Source organism: Coregonus lavaretus, assembly GCF_964263955.1.
Source record: "Coregonus lavaretus genome assembly, chromosome: 25".
NCBI lineage: Eukaryota > Metazoa > Chordata > Actinopteri > Salmoniformes > Salmonidae > Coregonus > Coregonus lavaretus.
In genome coordinates, this window is record NC_140012.1 from 9,044,059 (window position 1) to 9,063,116 (window position 19,058).

General features: G+C 41.6%; 1 protein-coding gene and 1 pseudogene across 2 annotated transcripts in view; one reads left to right on the top strand and one right to left on the bottom strand.

Annotated features, from left to right (window-relative positions):
• The window catches only part of LOC311100990 (nuclear distribution protein nudE-like 1-A), a gene marked incomplete at its 3' end in the record, with an annotated part of 40,590 nt that extends 28,119 nt beyond the window's left edge, over window positions 1-12,471 (bottom strand). Inside the window, exon 1 of the mRNA XM_084141997.1 lies at window positions 12,405-12,471. The remainder of the gene's footprint in view (window positions 1-12,404) is intronic.
• A 1,938-nt stretch (window positions 12,472-14,409) lies between these two features.
• LOC311100520 (testis-expressed protein 47-like) lies at window positions 14,410-16,287 on the top strand (annotated as a pseudogene). Its single transcript has 5 exons — window positions 14,410-14,434; window positions 15,162-15,261; window positions 15,480-15,536; window positions 15,734-15,956; window positions 16,177-16,287. The product of its transcript is annotated as a testis-expressed protein 47-like (transcript).
• Window positions 16,288-19,058: the final 2,771 nt, after the last annotated feature.

A 19,058-nucleotide genomic window follows, 5' to 3' on the forward strand; every position in this document is an offset into this window, starting at 1 on the left:
GCCAGGTCTCTGACCTCCTCCCTATAGGCTGTCTCGTCATTGTCGGTGATCAGGCCTACCACTGTTGTGTCTTCGGCAAACTTAATGATGGTGTTGGAGTCGTGCCTGGCCATGCAGTCATGAGTGAACAGGGAGTACAGGAGGGGACTGAGCACGCACCCCTGAGGGGACCCCGTGTTGAGGATCAGCGTGGCGGATGTGTTGTTACCTACCCTTACCACCTGGGGGCGGCCATTCAGGAAGTCCAGGAACCAGTTGCAGAGGGAGGTGTTTAGTCCCAGGGTCCTTAGCTAAGTGATGAGCTTTGAGGGCACTATGGTGTTGAACACTGAGCTGTAGTCAATGAATAGCATTCTCACATTGGTGTTCCTTTTGTCCAGGTGTGAAATGACAGTGTGGAGCGCAATAGAGATTGCATCATCTGTGGATCTGTTGGGGGCGATATGCAAATTGGAGTGGGTCTAGGGTTTCTAGGATAATGGTGTTGATGTGAGCCATGACCACCCATTCAAAGCACTTCATGGCTACAGACATGAGTGCTACGGGTCGGTAGTCATTTAGGCAGGTTACCTTAGTGTTCTTGGGCACAGGGACTACGGTGGTCTGCTTGAAACATGTTGGTATTACAGACTCAGACAGGAGAGGTTGAAAATGTCAGTGAAGACACTTGCCAGTTGGTCAGCGCATGCTCGGAGTACATGTCCTGGTAATCCGTCTGGCCCTGCGGCCTTGTGAATGTTGACCTGTTTAAAAGGTCTTACTCACATCGGCTACAGAGAGCGTGATCACACAGTCGTCCGGAACATCTGATGCTCTGTTTCAGTGTTGCTTGCCTCGAAGCGAGCATAGAAGTAATTTAGCTCGTCTGGTAGGCTCGTGTCACTGGGCAGCTCGCGGCTGTGCTTCCCTTTGTAGTCTGTAATAGTTTGCAAGCCCTGCCACATCCGATGAGCGTCGGAGCCGGTGTAGTACGATTCGATCTTAGTCCTGTATTGACGCTTTGCCTGTTTGATGGTTTGTCGGAGGGCATAGCGGGATTTCTTATAAGCTTCCAGGTTAGAGTCCCGCTCCTTGAAAGCGGCAGCTCTACCCTTTAGCTCAGTGCGGATGTTGTCTGTAATCCATGGATTCTGGTTGGGTTATGTACGTACAGTCACTGTGGGGACGACGTCGTCGATGCACTTATTGCTGAAGCCAGTGACTGATGTGGTGTACTCCTCAATGCCATCGGAAGAATCCCGGAACATTTTCCAGTCTGTGCTAGCAAAACAGTCCTGCAGCTTAGCATCTGCTTCATCTGACCACTTTTTTATTGACCGAGTCACTGGTGCTTTAGTTTTAGCTTGTAAGCAGGAATCAGGAGGATAGAATTATGGTCAGATTTGCCAAATGGAGGGCGAGGGAGAGCTTTGTACACGTCTCTGTGTGTGGAGTAAATGTGGTCTAGAGTTGTTTTCCCTCTGGTTGCACATTTAACATGCTGGTAGAAATGAGGTAAAACTGATCTAAGTTTCCCTGCATTAAAGTCCCCGGCGCTGCCTCTGGATGAGCATTTTCCTCTTTGCTTATGGCAATATACAGATCATTGAGTGAGGTCTTAGTGCCTGCATCGGTTGTGGTGGTAAATAGACAGCTATTAAGAATATAGATGAAAACTCTCTTGGTAGATAGTGTTGTCTACAGCTTATCATGATATACTCTACCTCAGGCGAGCAAAACCTTGAGACTTCCTTAGATATCGTCCACCAGCTGTTGTTTACAAATATACATAGACTGCCACCCCTTGTCTTACCAGAGGCTGCTGTTATTTCCTGCCAATACAGTGTATAACCCGCCAGCTGTATGTTATTCATGTCTTCGTTCAGCCACGACTCGGTGAAACACAAGATAAGTTAATGTCCCGTTGGTAGGATATTCGTGCCTGTAGTTCGTCCACTTTATTATCAAGCGATTGTAAATTGGCCAATAGTATGGATGGCAAAGGCAGATTAGCCACTCGTCGCCGGCCATAGTGTGTGTTTATGCGTAACGGGTGCGTGCCCCCTCTAGCGCGCTCTTCTGTATCGAGTTACAAAACACACAACACACTGGAAGGATCTTCAACTCAGCAATTTCAACTCTTATCCAGTAATAATTTATTATGCACTGTGTGCCAAAGCCACAGCAGGTCGCTCTTCTGCAGTTTTCCTGGCTCTTGAACTTCACCGGACAGTTAGTGTTGGGCTCCCAGGCCTGCAAGCTTTAGCCTATCTAGCTTAGATCTATCCCCTCACAAGACAGACATCAACTTCTTGGCTGTAGCATCAGGTCCCATCAGGATGCAGAAAGCTGCAGATCAATGCTTTTTCTGGGAACTAACCAAAGGGCATGTCTGAGTCCCTTGCCTCAAACAGGGTGGATTATTAAAAGAACTGTATCCATTTCCACCAGCACAGAAAGAAGGGATTTAACAACGCTTCATAACGCATGTTAGAAAACATGACTTAAAAAGAGATGTGTTAGCATATACATAGAGATCTGCTGTGTCAACTGCTGTTGCACTATTAAGTTCCAAATAACTCTAGATTCAATGTAAAAAATAAACATCTAAGTACAATTGAGCATGTCCAATTATGAATAGCTTAATGTTCTGCAGGAACATGGAGAACAACTCATAGCAGCAAGTTCCTTGGAGTGTTATTCTAGGTGGGAAAGTAAATATATGTAAATATATGCAGTCAATAGCGATGATAAAAGTGAAATAGGTAGCGGTATAAAACGAGACATTCTAATTTCCCTGGAGATAAAAAAGTGTGGCCAGGAGTAGGGCTGTGGCGGTCACAAAATTTCGTCAGCCGGTGATTGTCATGCAAATAACTGTCGGTCTCACGGTAATTGACCGTTAATTAACATACACATTTAGCATCTCCTGGCTTCCACACATAGCCTAGAAGCCACTGATGCAGACCTTTGGAACATCTACATTTTAAAAAGTTGAATAAATCCATGTAATATAGCCTAGACGTTCCCAATAAATCCATGATTTATTTTAGACAGGTCTAAAGAAGCATGATATGAAGAACAGAATAGCATACTCTGAGTTGTCCTTATGTTAGGCCCTGATCTGGCTATGCCATATGGCTGTGGGCTACACTAGTTCATTTAGCAGACAAGTTTGGTTAGAATTCTGTGGCATTATTTTATAATATGAAGAATATAATTGAACAAAGCTGAATAAAATTGAAAATATATTTTCTCCAAATGATTTGAGGGAGTGCGCACATGCGGTTGAGTGGTTAACAAAGAAATACAGTTGAAGTCGGAAGTTTACATACACCTTAGCCAAATACATTTAAACTCAGTTTTTCACAATTCCTGACATTTAATACTGGTAAAAATTCCCTGTTTTAGGTCAGTTAGGATGACCACTTCATTTTAAGAATGTGAAATGTCAGAATAATAGTAGAGAGAATGATTTATTTCAGCTTTTATTTCTTTCATCACATTCCCAGTGGGTCAGAAGTTTACATACACTCAATTAGTATTTGGTAGCATTGCCTTTAAATTGTTTAACTTGGGTCAAAGGTTTCGGGTAGCCTTCCACGAGCTTCCCACAATACGTTGGATTAATTTTGACCCATTCCTCCTGACAGAGCTGGTGTAACTGAGTCGGGTTTGTAGGCCTCCTTGCTTGCACACGCTTTTTCAGTTCTGCCCACAAATTGTCTATAGGATTGAGGTCAGGGCTTTGTGATGGCCACTCCAATACCTTGACTTTGTTGTCCTTAAGCCATTTTGCCACAACTTTGGAAGTATGCTTGGGGTCATTGTCCATTTGGAAGACCCATTTGCGACCAAGCTTTAAACTTACGCTACAGATCAGAACGTTCAGCTTAAAATGTGATAAACTATTAGGCTATTTCTTAACATTATAAGCGCAGCAATGTGCACATGGCAGTAGGCTTTAAGCGTGAATGTTCCATTAGCGGGAAAACACCATTATAAAAGTGACTGCAAATGCGATTATGCATGTTTTGCTTTTATTATAATGGTGCATTTGTATGATGAAAATGATCTTCCCCAAACTTGAAACTCATGCGCTGCTTATGTATGCCAGTTAGGCTCTACACCCCTTGTAAAGCGGATTAACGTGCTTCATTTTAAGAAGTTATTTGGCCACTTTAGTTGTGATACAAACCTTATCAAAACATATAGGCCTATGGGCTAAGCTACATGAGATGTACAACTAGGATTCAAAAAAGTCGCAAAACATTTTACTTTCTTGCCTTACGCTGGGCATCATTCACAAGTGATAATACAGTGCATTCGGAAAGTATACAGACCCCTTGTCTTTTTCCACATTATGTTACGTTACAGCCTTATTCTAAAATTTATTAAATTGTTTGTTTTTTTACTCATCAATCTACACACACTACCCTATAATGACAAAGCAAAAACAGTTTTTTAGACATTTCTGCATATGTATTAAAGATAAAAAACTGAAATACCTTATTTACATAAGTATTCAGAACCTTTACTCAGTACTTTGTTGAAGCACCTTTGGCAGCGATTACAGCCTTGAATCTTCTTGGGTATAACGCTACAAGCTTGGCACATCTGTATTTAGGGAGTTTCTCCCATTCTTTTCTGCAGATCCTCTCAAGCTCTGTCAGGTTGGATGGTAAGCGTCGCTGCACAGCTATTTTCTGGTCTTTCCAGAGATGTTCGATTGGGTTCAATTCCGGGCTCTTGCTGGGCCACTCAAGGACATTCAGAGATTGTCCCGAAGCCACTCCTGCGTTGTCTTGGCTGTGTGCTTAGGGTCATTGTCCTGTTGGAAGGTGAACCTTCACCCCAGTCTGAGGTCCTGAGCGCTCTGAAGCAGGTTTTCATCAAGGATCTCTCTGTACTTTGCTCTGTTCATCTTTCCCTCGATCCTGACTCCCAGTCCCTGACACTGAAAAACATCCACACAGCATGATGCTGCCACCAACATGCTTCACCGTAGGGATGGTGCCAGGATTCCTCCAGACGTGACGCTTGACATTCAGGCCAAAGAGTTCAATCTTGGTTTCATCAGACCAGAGAATCCTGTTTCTCATGGTCAGAGTCCTTTAGGTGCCTTTTAGCGGGCAGTCATGTGCCTTTTACTGAGGAGTGGCTTTCGTCTGGCTTCTCTACCATAAAGGCCTGATTGGTGGAGTGCTGCAGAGATGGTTGTCCTTCTGGAAAGTTCTCCCATCTCCACAGAGGAACTCTGGAGCTCTGTCAGGGTGACCATCGGGTTCTTGCTCACCTCCCTGGCCAAGGCTCTTCTCCCCAGATTTCTCAATTTGGCCGGGTGGCCAGCTCTAGGAAGAGTCTCGACACAATCCTATCTCGGAGCTCTACGGACAATTCCTTTGACCTCATGGCTTGGTTTTTGATCTGACATGCACTGTCAACTGTGGGACCTTATATAGACAGGTGTGTGCCTTTCCAAATCATGTCCAATCAATTGAATTTACCACAGGTGGACTCCAATCAAGTTGTAGAAACATCTCAAGGATGATCAATGGAAACAGGATGCACCTGAGCTCAATTCTGAGTCTCATAGCAAAAGGGTCTGAAGACTTATTTACATAAGGTATGTTTTTTGTTTTTTTTATACATTTGCAAAAAATCTAAAAACCTGTTTTCGCTTTGTCATTATGGGGTATTGTGTGTAGATTGATGAGCAACAGTTGTATTTAATCCATTTTAGAATAAGGCAGTAACGTAAAAAAATGTGGAAAAAGGGAAGGGGTCTGAATACTTTCCGAATGCACTGTATATAATTCACAAGTGATGGGTGTCAATATTAGCCTATCAGACTATTCTTGATTTAATCTTGTCTTTACATATAGTAAATCATGTGTGAAATTTGTTTTGATTTAGAATGGACCATTATCATGCACCCGTCTCGAAACAGGGGCAGGGGGAAAAAATATATGTAATCTATGCACTTAAATAGTGAATGGAGGACGCTTTTCCGTGGTTTATTTTCATGCCAGCCAGGTACGCTATACTCCTGTTGTAAAGATAAGCAATGTGCTTAATATTAGGAAAGTAGAGAAATAAATATAGTAGGCCTAGTCTATAGAAAGCTGATGGGATCCTCTTTTTAATAGAGGCCATCACTTTGTTTTCTTGCGCAATTGCATAGCCTATAGAAATGTTGCGCAACATGAGCTCTCATGAAGTGTTTGATTAGATTTGATACATTTGCATTGATATCAGAGTGATTAGAGGGACAATAGAGTGCTGAGTACCAGGCAGTTAGCAAGTTTGGTAGGCTACTAATGACCATCAGCAGCATCAGAGCTTGGAGAAGCCAAATTACCGTGACTAAACGGTCACGTGGAATTTGACTGCCTTCATGACTCGTGACCGCCGGTGTGGTATTACCGCAACAGCCCTAGCCAGGAGTCCCATTCATCAGTGACTCCATAATTAGACAGATGGGAATGGAGGTGAGGCGCTGCATATGGGGGGATTCGGAACCTGAATGAGGACCAAAATCTGGGCCAGACTGCTGCAATATCCAGTCCCTCCAGGATTCTGTGATCGCAATTATTATAATACATTTTTTTCAACAACTCACCGCATATTATGCGAGGGCTTGCAAATTTGACCAATCACTGCAGTATTTCCGCATTAAAACAGTCAAATCATCGCAATATTATCACATAAAACTGACCCATCACCGCAGTCAAAAAACGGCTCGCAATTTCAATCAATCACAGCACATTTACCACATAATATGGATCAATTAAGCCATATGTCAACAAACTAGTGATGGGCACTTGAAATAATTTCACTATTTGAATAATATCATTACATTTTTTCGGATAGATTACTTTGTTTAAACTTGGACACTTGTTTGCTGGGCAGCCTGCGCAACTCGGGAGAGAGTGCACGCTGCAGCAGGGCAGGGGATGGGCAGGGGCCGGTGGTGTGTGTTGACATGGGAGGGAGAGAGAGAAAAAGTAGCCACTGACTCGCGGTAGTTAGGCAAACTTGTAAATGCCATAGGTTATCTATCATCCCATCTGGCAATGCCTGTCTTTACTGCATCAAAACGATGTAAAGAAGCTAGCTAAGATGGCTAGAAAGCTAGTTAGGTAGGGCAGTTGGGTCTATTTTGCTGGGCTCCCCGTAGCTGTCTACAACAACTCCATTCAGATTATCACGTGCTTTGAAAATAACAGGTGTAGACTAGCAGTGAAATACTTACTTACAGGCCCTTCCCAACAGTGCAGAGAATTTTTTTTAAAAAATGAGTTAGTGCAAAAAGGGTCAATGCAGATAGTTAAATAGTTAACAAATAGATAGCCAGACTATTTGGCAGTCTTATGGCTTGGGGGGGGGGTAGAAGCTGTTCAGGGTCCTGTTGGTTCCAGACTTTGTGCATCGGTACCGCTTGCCGTGCGAGAGAACCGTCTATGAGAACAGGCTGGAGTCTGACCATTTTTAGGGCCTTCCACTGACACCGCCTGGTATAGAGGTCGTGGATGGCAGGGAGCTCAGCTTGGCCTCAGTGATGTACTGGGCCGTACGCACAACCCTCTGTAGCGCTTTGCAGTCGGATGCCAAGCAGTTGCCATACCAAGCAGTGATGCAGCCAGTCAAGATGCTCTCAATGGTGCAGCTATAGAACTTATTGAGGATCTGAGAGCCAATGCCAAATCTTTTCAGCCTCCTGAGGGGGAAGAGGCGTTGTCATGCCCTTTTCACGACTGTGTTGGTGTGTGTGGATCATGATAATTCCTTAGTGATGTGGACACCGAGGAACTTGAAGCTCTCGACCTGCTCCACTACAGCCCCGTCGATGTGGATTAAACAGACTACCTGTCGTTTGCTCGTTGTAGCCTACTCCTCATTTAGATAACTTAATTCCCATAATATGTATTCCATTTGCATTGATTAGAGATCTGACTGTAGTGCCAACAAAATAAAGCTACACGTGTGAATCCTGTGTAGGCTATACAGCCCTTGAACTCAACTCTGGACCTCGAAGCCAGTTCCACTGCGTTTTTTTCATTGTTCCTTTCTAAATTAAGGACTGATTTAGACCTGGGACACCAGGTGGGTGCAATTCATTATCAGATAGCACAGAAAACCAGCAGGCTCCGGACCTCGTAGTGTAAGAGATGAATACCACGTTATAAAAACGACATTCTAAAGTTTGTTGTTTTATTAAATGGCATATTGCCATTCAAAATGTCAGATTTGCCGCAGCAAAATCAAGCACTTTTCCCCGCAAATATCACAAAAAACTCCCTGAGGGACTGCATATTGCTCCCAAGTCATCATGGGACTTAGGCCTACTAAGTCAAAACTCAGAGTTATGGGTCGATATAACCACTCACGGGAGTAGATCTGTGGGCACTGTAGAATAATATGACAAAAGGCTACAAGTGAATAATGACGGAAATGATTTGGATATAATTTATTTTCCCAGAAACAATTGGCTAGGATCCAAGAGCCACACTGTACTGTAGTAGGTTACATGAACATGTGGAGTCTAGACTGGGATTTTAAATAGGCCTAGATTCTATTGTGGGGCTTTGCTTAACGTCAACAAAAGTCACCACAGAAATTAGGCATCATCAGCAGAGAGGAATTTCTAGCACATTGGCCAGTGTGTTGGCATTGACAATTGATGCAAAATATATACACAGTATACAAAACATGAAGAACACCTGCTCTTTCCATGACATAGACTGACCAGGTGATTCCAGGTGAAAGCTATGATCCCTTATTGATGTCATTTCAAATCAGTGTAGACAGATTTTTAAGCCTTGAGACAATTGAAACATGGATTGTGTGTGTGCCATTCAAAGGATTTAAGCGCCTTTGAAAGGGGTACAACAGTTTCCTGTGTGTATCAAGAATGGTCCACCACCCAAAGGACATCCAGCCAACTTAACAACTGTGGGAAGCATTGGAGTCAACATTCGACACCTTCTAGAGTCCATGCCCCGACCAATTGAGGCTGTTCCGAGGGGAAAAGGGAGGGTGCAACCAATGTTCCCTCTACATTTTTTTTGTCACCGAGACAATTTCAGGTCTGCTGAGTACAAACTTGAATGTTGTGAAAATTCTGTGCCACTTCCGCCGCACGTTTACTGTGAACACTGAGGCTGTACCCGCTTTAAGTTAGTTTTAACAGTGGTCAAGTAGGCTACTATGGCTATTTGATCCTAATGTAGGCCTACTAGAGTGGCCTACCATGAAAAACAATAGAGAAAATGCATCCCATAACGTTTAAACATGGAAATAGCTGTTCTAATGTTCAGCCTACAGTAGCAGCCAATGTGTGGTGTTCAATGTAGGCCTACATTCCATTAGACCTTTGAAAAAAAAATTCAGGGCTTGACCTGTTTATCCACTTGTCCTTCAGACAAGGTGGTGACTGAAAATGTTGCTGTGTTGTTTGATGCAAGAAACCACTTTCGAAAAAAATTAAAACATCATTATTCCCATACCATTATTACAGAGAATCAGGTAAATTATCTTACCCTCTGCCTATTGGCTACTTAGCCTGTCAAAAAAACAAAAAAAACTCTTTACCTGACTAACTTTTCAAACATGTCTAGAAACGCACACATTTTGTGCTCTTGTAGGAAGGACTAAAGATGATCTATAACTGGGCTAATAACTCACTAACTAGCAAAGGATATGAACAAATGTACAAATGTGCACACTTTGCTACATGTAGCTCTCGCATTGATCTCAAAACAAGAGCATCTACTCACGACCGCTCATGCTGTAAAAACAGTCCAGTTCAAAGTGAAGGGCACAGATCCATATATGGCAATGGTCTATTTTAATATACAGTACATTTGGAAAAAATGTCCTCATCAATCTACACACAATACCCCATAATGACAGAGCGAAAACAGGTTTGTAGAACTTTTTGCAATAAAATAAAAATAAATAAATGTTTCTACAACTTAATTGGAGTCCACCTGTGGTAAATAGGCCCTCCTGTAGCTCAGTTGGTAGAGCATGGCGCTTGCAAAGCCAGGGTTGTGGGTTCGTTTCCCACGGGGGGTCAGTATGAAAAATGTATGCACTCACTAACTAAGTCGCTCTGGATAAGAGCGTCTGCTAAATGACTCAAATGTAAAATGTAAATGTAAATTCAATTGATTGGACATGATTTGGAAAGGCACACACCTGTCTATATAAGGTCCCACAGTTAACAGTGCATGTCAGAGCAAAAACCAAGCCATGAGGTCAAAGGAATTGTCCGTAGAGCTCCGAGACAGGATTGTGTCGAGACACAAATCTGCAGCATTGAAGGTCCCCAAGAACAAAGTGGCCTCCATCATTCTTAAATGGAAGAAGTTTGGAACCACCAAGACTCTTCCTAGAGCTGGCCGCCCGGCCAAACTGAGCAATCAGGGGAGAAGGGCCTTGGTCAGGGAGGGGACCAAGAACCCGACAACCATCTCTGCGGCACTCCGCCAATCAAGCCTTTATGGTAGAGTGGCCAGACGGAAGCCACTCCTCAGTAAAAGGCACATGACAGCCCACTTGGAGTTTGCTAAAGGACACAAACCATGAGAAACAAGATTTTCTGGTCTGATGAAACCAAGATTGAACTCTTTGGCCTGAATGCCAAGTGTCATGTCTGGAGGAAACCTGGCACCATCCCTACAGTGAAACATTGTGGTGGCAGCATCATGCTGTGGGGATGTCTATCAGTGGCAGGGACTGGGAGACTAGGCAGGATCGAGGGAAAGATGAACGGAGCAAAATACAGAGAGATCCTTGATGAAAACCTGCTCCAGAGCGCTCAGGACCTCAGACTGAGCCGAAGGTTCACCTTCCAACAGGACAACGACCCTAAGCACAGTCGCTCTGGATAAGAGCGTCTGCTAAATGACTCAAATGTAAATGTACTCAGTGTAGGTCCACGGTGTGTGTGTGAGTCATATTATATGCACAAGGAGTTTGTTAGAGTATCTGGGAGAATAGCCTCGACATAGCAAACGTTGGGTTTTATAGGCGCGAGCTCAGTCAATAATATTTGTGTTCTGTGAGTTTGGCATTTTCCCAATAAATCCATCAGACCCCTTTAGAACATGAGACAAAGCAAATGGCTAAGTGATCTGTGAGAAAGTCACTGTACTACGGACACTTCTCTTGTCATCTCCTGCCCTGGTATGGGATTTATACAGGTGGGCAACCAAGTGCCAGATAGCCTACAACTCAAGAAAAGAGAGAGAGGTAAATAGGGAGAGATGGACAATGCTTCTGTTGTGCAGTACAGTTAGTGGCATTCTGATAAAACCTTGGGAACAAATGTTGCTGACTGACTGACCTCTACTCTGGCATCACCTTACATCGAATGTGGTGACAAAACACTTTTGATGGCCACAAAGGACTGAGCCAGACTGAGCCTTGAGAGAGGCAGTAAAACAGTTCAATTTGCTGTACAGAAATCCTACAAGGATGAACAGAATATTGCAGTGGAATTGCCATGTACTCTCCTTACTCCTTACTTTCAAAGTGTTTTTCTGTCTGGAGAGTTGGTGATGAGTGGCAAGAGAGTGGTAGAAAAGAGGGATGTGGACTGAGAGAAGGGAGTTGGAGAGGAGAGAAAGAGGTAACTTAGCTTGTACTTGAAGGCCACTACTCATTATAATATTAAGCCCACATGACAGGAAGACGCATGCAGTGCCTGACACGTTTTCCATTACCACTGAATTATTTAGTGAGAAAAGGAGAAATTCTCCTCTCTGGCAAAAATTATATCACAAAATGTGGTGCAGAATAATAGTAAAGAATAGACTATATTGTGAATAACGTTATATCACTCAAATATGTTGTAGCTACATGATTGAGTATTTGTATTTCTAACATTCGTTTCAGTGAATGTAATTCTTGAGGGTCTTCAGCTTTCAAACCTGGCCCCTGAGCCTCAAATCAAACTAAAGCGATTATAAACTGGATCTTACTGAAGGTAACGGGTTAGCTAGCTACATCATGATCTCATTCTTGCATCATCATCTCTAACAGGAATCCTTAACGTGAAGAACATCTGCTGCCAGGAAAATCACTGACATGACAAGCACATTTCAAGGCCATCTGGCATGTGGAAAAATAATACTTCACAAATCTATCTATAGCAAATAAAGTATAGCATTGTCATTTAGTTTGCTGTCATTAGTTACAAGATAGTCCGCCAAAAATTAACTGTCAAAACCAAACTGTCAGCTGTCAAACATGCCCGGTCTCGAGTCGCTAGCCACACCGGGTGACTCTTGGCTAACGTTAACTAGCTAGCTACTGGTAGCTACCCCATCAATTCGAAGGAATTATATTTTCTTGTATTTTGCGATAATAAAGACAACGATACATTGTGTCAAAATCCAACACAATTTCATACATACATATTGCGACGAACTTGAACATTTCCAGTCGGTGTCTTGCCCCTTTCGATGGTTTTTAGTCCATCGTCCTCTCGATGGTTCGCAGTGACATGCAGTTCGCTAACGATTCGTTCTTTTTAAACGACTCTTTTACCTGACTCGAGAGTCATGATTCGTTTTTCTGAGTGACTCGTTCATATTAGTCGGTTGTTTGACCAAACTGTTAAACGCTGGCAGCAATGAGTCAGTCCTACAGCAGGATTAATACACGCTCCTCTGTGTCGTATGCGCGCAGGGAAATAGATCATGAGCATAGAGAAGAAAAATAGCAGTTTAGAACTGCTTTTTACAATGTTGCAAGAACGATTGCAATTAATTGATTATTATGATGAACTCAGCTTCGTAGAACCAAAACATACACCGCATCTCCTCAACAAACTCGAACTCGAGTAAAACGTGAAAGCACGTTCAAGCATGACAGCACCTCATCTGATTGGTCGGAAGAAAAAGCCCTATCCACCAGAGCTCGGGTTTTTCTTTGCTGCTTGCAGATTATTTTTTTTACAACTGCATAATTTTTGGCACAGGTTAGTCGCAAAATGTGTGCCAACATTTTGAGCGCACAGATTCGATATCGGCAAATGTAGTTTTGATTCACAGAAGAAGATTCACCAGTTGCAAGTTTACTAAATTAGTTCTGAAATGTAGTTACATGCTTGCAAATCTTATTGAATTTATTCACATATCAATTTACATGTTTGCAAGTGTTGTTGTATTTATTCACACATCACATTATGCGCTTCCAAGTGTTGCGTTTATTCTCGAAAGAAGTTACATGTTTGCAAATATTTTTTGCAACTACAAAACTCAGTCTACAGGTGCAACTCATACTTTACATACTTGTATAATAAAGTCAATATTTTACCTACATAGAACTTCCCATCACTACTCTGTTGGGAAGAAACTGTTGATGCTAAATGTAGGCTGGGACACACGCGCATCCCTCGTCATACAAGGGCAAGTCACGCACTAGAGCAGCGCAAGTGTATCAAAATAGATTTTAGCATCATCTGGTGGTTTCAAAGCTGCAATGCACACTTTTAATTAATAGTTTTTCCAATTACACTTTTCTATAGCCGACCAGTTAATATATAGCTCAGTGTTCTATATGAATAAATGATTATGCTTAAGTTACTACAGTGTTTGACTGAGAATGTAACAACAAGCATAATTATATATTGTTGTTGAGTGGTGAATTAATTGGTTGATTTTTGGGGGTGATCTAGTTATATACTCTCCTATTTATGTATAACATTCTGGGGGATTTTGTTTGTTGCTAACTTATTAACTGTTTATTATATCCTTTATTATTAAAGGCTTTATTATAAGCAAGTCACCCTCTTTCCTAGTCCCCAGTCCACACACATGTTGCTTAATAACAAGTCCAAACAACTAATGTCAATTATGGCTTATAGATCGCCTTTAATACCGTCTGGAACTCAGCCTTTGAAGACAGCATTTTGCTGTTTGCAATGCTGGAGTAGTCCCACAGGGCCAGAGGGCCGTTAGAAAGATTTGTGCTGGCAAGTTGTGCTGCAGTGCTGTAAAAATGTACTTTTCAGTGCATGAAATGGGTGCTTTCCATACAAACTCGTAGCAACACAGTTGTGATCCATAGCAGTGGTGCTCAGGTTCACCTGCACCCATCCGCAATTGCTAATAGCCCATTTGCAACCGCCCGACTATATTTGATAAAGTGAAAATCTGAGTCTGGAACCTGACCCTAACCCGCAACTATAGAAATGCGCTGTAGGCTACAGTCAGAGATAGCGGAATGATATTTTGACAGGGGTTCATTGTCTGGGAGGGCTATAGAAACTATATTCAATAGTCAGGTTCAATGCTTTACTTAGGCTATCTAAGAGTCCAATTGGTTTGCAATGTACTGCAATTTAAACTCTAAGATTTGAACAGCTTATACTGTCTAAAGAGTGTCTGGGAACTATAGACTGTTTATTGGTTGACCATGTGTGTGAATGCCATTTACAAAGGTATTATATGACAAATCATATAATCATAACCTCTCAGGTTACATTTCTAAATAATATATGCCTTGGACTATTCTGTGACAGTGTTTGAATATGTCAGTGATTGTTCTTTGATTGTTTGTGTGATGGGTCAGTGGGTTGATGTTGATGTCTTTATTTTAAAAAAATAGCAACTCACCGACAGGAGTGACCTGGGAGGTCAGCCAAACGTTACTGTAGAACATATTTAAGAGCTATTAGGACAAAGAGGATGTGCATTCCAGGGCGGATTAGACTTTTTCACTGATAGAAGTCCGGTCCCTCTTCCTCCTCCTGAGCATGGTTTTGTTTATAGCTGATAGGTCAAATCAAAATCAATGTTCAAAATGCTTTATAATGTGTTTATGAGTCTCTGAAGTTGGGACATACTTCCTCTACAACTTCCTCTTGTTAGAAAAAGCCTTCAACAGTTACTCCAATTTTGGATGCTCCTTATTGGGGTTATTCCAGCAAGTTCCTTGTTATGGGCTGTCACAGCTAGGTCTGTGAAGGAGAAGAAAGGACATTATGGTGTAGGCCTTTTGTCTCCCTCAGATTGAATACACTCTAAACTAAAGAACAGAATATAATGCATGCAATAAAGCTTATTCATGGAAAGCAAGGCGTTTCCCATAGCGAGATATCTCACTCTGTTATCGTAGAACCAGGGTTACGCAATGAACCTTACATTCTTTCTCCTTTGGTTGTGCAGTACACTACAAGGAGCTGAACCAGTGCTTGCAGAGGTATTACCAAGGTGACACTATCACAAGCCTGCTTTTGCTGTACCCAACATGCTTCATGTCATTTAAGTAGTCAAGATTAGCCAGTAACACCTTTTAATGAAACCCATAGCTATAATTATATGCACATCTGTCAAAAGCTCTGTTAATGCAGCATCAAGACACTCTACACAGCCAATTACTTTAATACAAGTAAAACCTCTATGGCCCATCTTTCCATTGATTAGCATAATGATATGGGATTTTCAATCCCAACCATTCTCTTTGTTTCTCTTCTAGTCTTCCAGCGAGGTTCTTGTGTCTCTGCTGCAGGATCTGAGAGACATGCAGGAACGGCCACACTGGTAGAGAATCTTACTTCATGCAGATTTGAATCAATATATCATAGTTATATCTCTTCTGGTACTACGTTCGGAGGGTCAAGCATGTGCATTCTGTTGACAGACCAACCAAAGTCACTATAGCTTGACTAAAACCCGGCCATAAACATTGTTTGACATGCTGTCTTGATGTTGTCATGGTCCCTATTATCGTCATTCAGCGTCCTGATCGAGGCGCCCAGGGTCCTGGTGATGTCACATTACATTCCCAACAGGCTGTTTCAGCAGTAGAGCTGCAAGTTGCTGAACGTGCAGGCCAGGGTGGGTGGGGCTCTGAGTAGGGACAGGCTGATGATGAGGAGGAGGACACAGAAACACTGGTCAGCAATGCCCTGTCCATGCTGCTCAAGCTGGCTGGGAAACCACCTCCTCAAAGCCACCAAGGTAAGTCATCAATAGCAGCATTGCCACTGGTGGTCAAACTATAGAGACAGACTTATCCCATCATGTCTTGGGTTCTTGTGGAGAAGATCCAATAATAGATAGTTATCAGCCATGTGCTATTTTTGAAAGAAATTAGGCCTACTATAGATTTCAATTTGGAATCCCTTATCGCTGACTGACCATTTGTTTTGGTGCCTCCATCATCTCTCTATGGGTACAGGGTTCAAAGATGCCCCAGGGCTCTGTGTTGGATGAGATACCAGAGTTGATAGTTCCTCAGGACGTCCTGGTCCAGCTCCAGTCCAGAGGAGACCTTCTGAGCCCCAAGTAGTACACTCTTAGAAAAAAGGGTTCCAAAAGGGTTCTCCAGCTGTCCCCATAGGCTAACCCTTTTTGGTTCCAGGTAGAACCCTTTTGGGTTCCATGTAGAACCATCTGTGGAAAGGGTTCTAGATGGAACCCAAAAGGGTTCTACCTGGAACCAAAAATGTTTTTTTAAAGGGTTTTCCTATGGGGACAGCCGAAGAACCCTTTTAGGTTCTAGATAGCACCTTTTTTTCTAAGAGTGTACCTGCACCTCTGAATGAAGGATATTTTGATTCCGGCACAATATATTGCTGTGTACCCCAGACATTCTGAGGTTATGCTGTGCATTTGAATAATTTGGGGTTCACAGCGAACATGTGAATACCTATTGTTATTGTCTGAGTTCTATTATTATTATTATTTGACATGGTCAAATAACTGAAGTATAGATTGAAAACTTGTTTTCTAATTTGCCACACAGAAACTAGAGGCCTTGAGTAACTTGGTCAAAAAGAATGGCAACAATTGGCCTATAGAGGGCGCTGTTATAAGCAGTCTCACTTAAACCCTCATATCCGTCACCCGTTTGACCTAGAGACTTGAAACATTGTATGTAGGTGTCTAAGGGATTGGTTAGATTTGGCTGATGGCTGAGTTATTGATCAATCAGGAAATCAGATTTTACGTTTCCATTTAAATCCTTAGTAAATCTATTCCACAATGGCCTATCAATTTTAAACGTTTTAGGGTAGTCACAAATACATTACCATGTTGAACCATGTTAAGTTTGGCATTGATATCTTAAAAAATAAGGAAACTGTTAACAATTCACTTTTTTGACTATGTAATACTAATACTTAAAATAATCATGAAAAATCTTCTTCTCATGAAAGTCAGATTTACTCCAAATTTGGACATTGGACTCATCACAATAGTCACTAAAGAGCGTGAGAAAATAACGTTGATGCATTCAAAGATGGCAACACTTTACCAGTTGATGCATATTAGCACATATGCTAATATGCTAAAATATGCAAAAACTACTTCAAAAATCTTCTCATGAACCATAGGACCAAATTTCACAAAATGTGGAATGCAGGCACATTGTACATGCCTTAACTTAGTTTGAGAAAAGGGAATGGTCAAAGGGATTGGTCAAAAGATGTCTGAGTTTTTGACAAATAAAAACTCTGAATTTACGTGTCCATTTAAACCACTGTTAATCCACTCCACAGTCGCCTATCAACTGGAAACTTGTCCTTGCTATCATGGACGTCTATAAGATGAACCACACTTAATGTCGTATTGATATTAAAAAACATAAGGAAACTATTAACAACTCATTATTTGCATATGTGTTGCTAATGCTCAAAAATAATCTGCAATCATCTTCTCCTCATGAACCATGACAGATTTTTTTATTTAGACTCATTACATCAGTCTTTAATGGTTTTGAGAAAAAATAGTTGCTCCATTCAAATATGGCCGCACCGTACCTATAGATTGCTTTTTTGTCCAACTGATCTTGTGTCCTTTCTGTCATCCTGAGAACCCCGTTCATTACTGCTCCCAGCTATATTTATTTACTCATCTTATTCCTTGTCTTTGTCTTGTGTTCTTGTCCTTGACAAAGGCCTCTGCATGTAGGCTTTTATATAGGGATAGATTTTGAAGACACTGTCTGTTAGGATGATTCATTCACGTTTGATATTATTTCCATAGAGCATACTTGGCCTCCACCTGAGCACCTTAGATGAATGAATTCTGACTTCTGATGTGATACAACTGGACATTTTCATGTGTTTCCTACTCAATATGTTTGCAGGGTTCATGCCTGGTTATTTGTATGTGTTATTGAGAACTGCCATTCATCTGGACTGTGTGGAACGTTAAACTCAAAATAACTTTCCTTGCTCCTAAAACTATAGCTTTAAAATACACAGGGACTGCAGGATTGGTTTAGTTGTATATTGCAAATATTTCATAAATATCTTACTCAATGTGAACTGGCATTGGATGTATTTTCTTTCCTGTTAACATACAGTCACACACATACCATACTCACAACAAGGCATGATTAAATACACACCAAACACAAATCATACAAAAAATTAATAGTTTTAACATTCTGATGAGGATTGTTTCCAATCTTACAGTACCTGTCCAAAGCAAGTGTTCCACTCTCTGACTGGGAGAGAGTATGTCTTATTTCAGAGTCCCCAATGTCTCCGCAGTTGACATGTACAGTAGGGCCTTTTTATATCTAAAAACAATGTCTCCGGATCATCAAACCTTCCCTTTTATTTTGGCCCCCTTGTATAAATGTATTATTTGAACATAAATAGTGCAAAAACATTCATGACGATGTACTTGCTTACCAAACAATAGCTGCATGCACCACTGTGTCATAACTTGCAAATGTTCATACAGGCAAACCATGTGTGTTATATCTCACATGTTTTCAGGCTTGCCTGATTGGCCAACAAAAAAGGTGTATCTTTGTTTTGCCTAATATGAAGCAGGAGGAATTGTTCATCTGATGGATAATTGGATTGATTTATGCCATTTATCCTCAGAGAATAACTATCCATGTTTACAGACAAAAATAAATACAAGTCATCCATTCAGTGTCATTCTGTCTTGACTCATTAGGCAAAAAAGCTAGAAGTTAGATACTATATTGTCTCCAAGTTGTATAAAGTCATTAAGTTTGGCAATTATTAAGCCATGCTTAGATGTACTGTAGCCTACCTCATATATTTATTTGACTCTGCTGAGTGAATAGTTGATTGACTG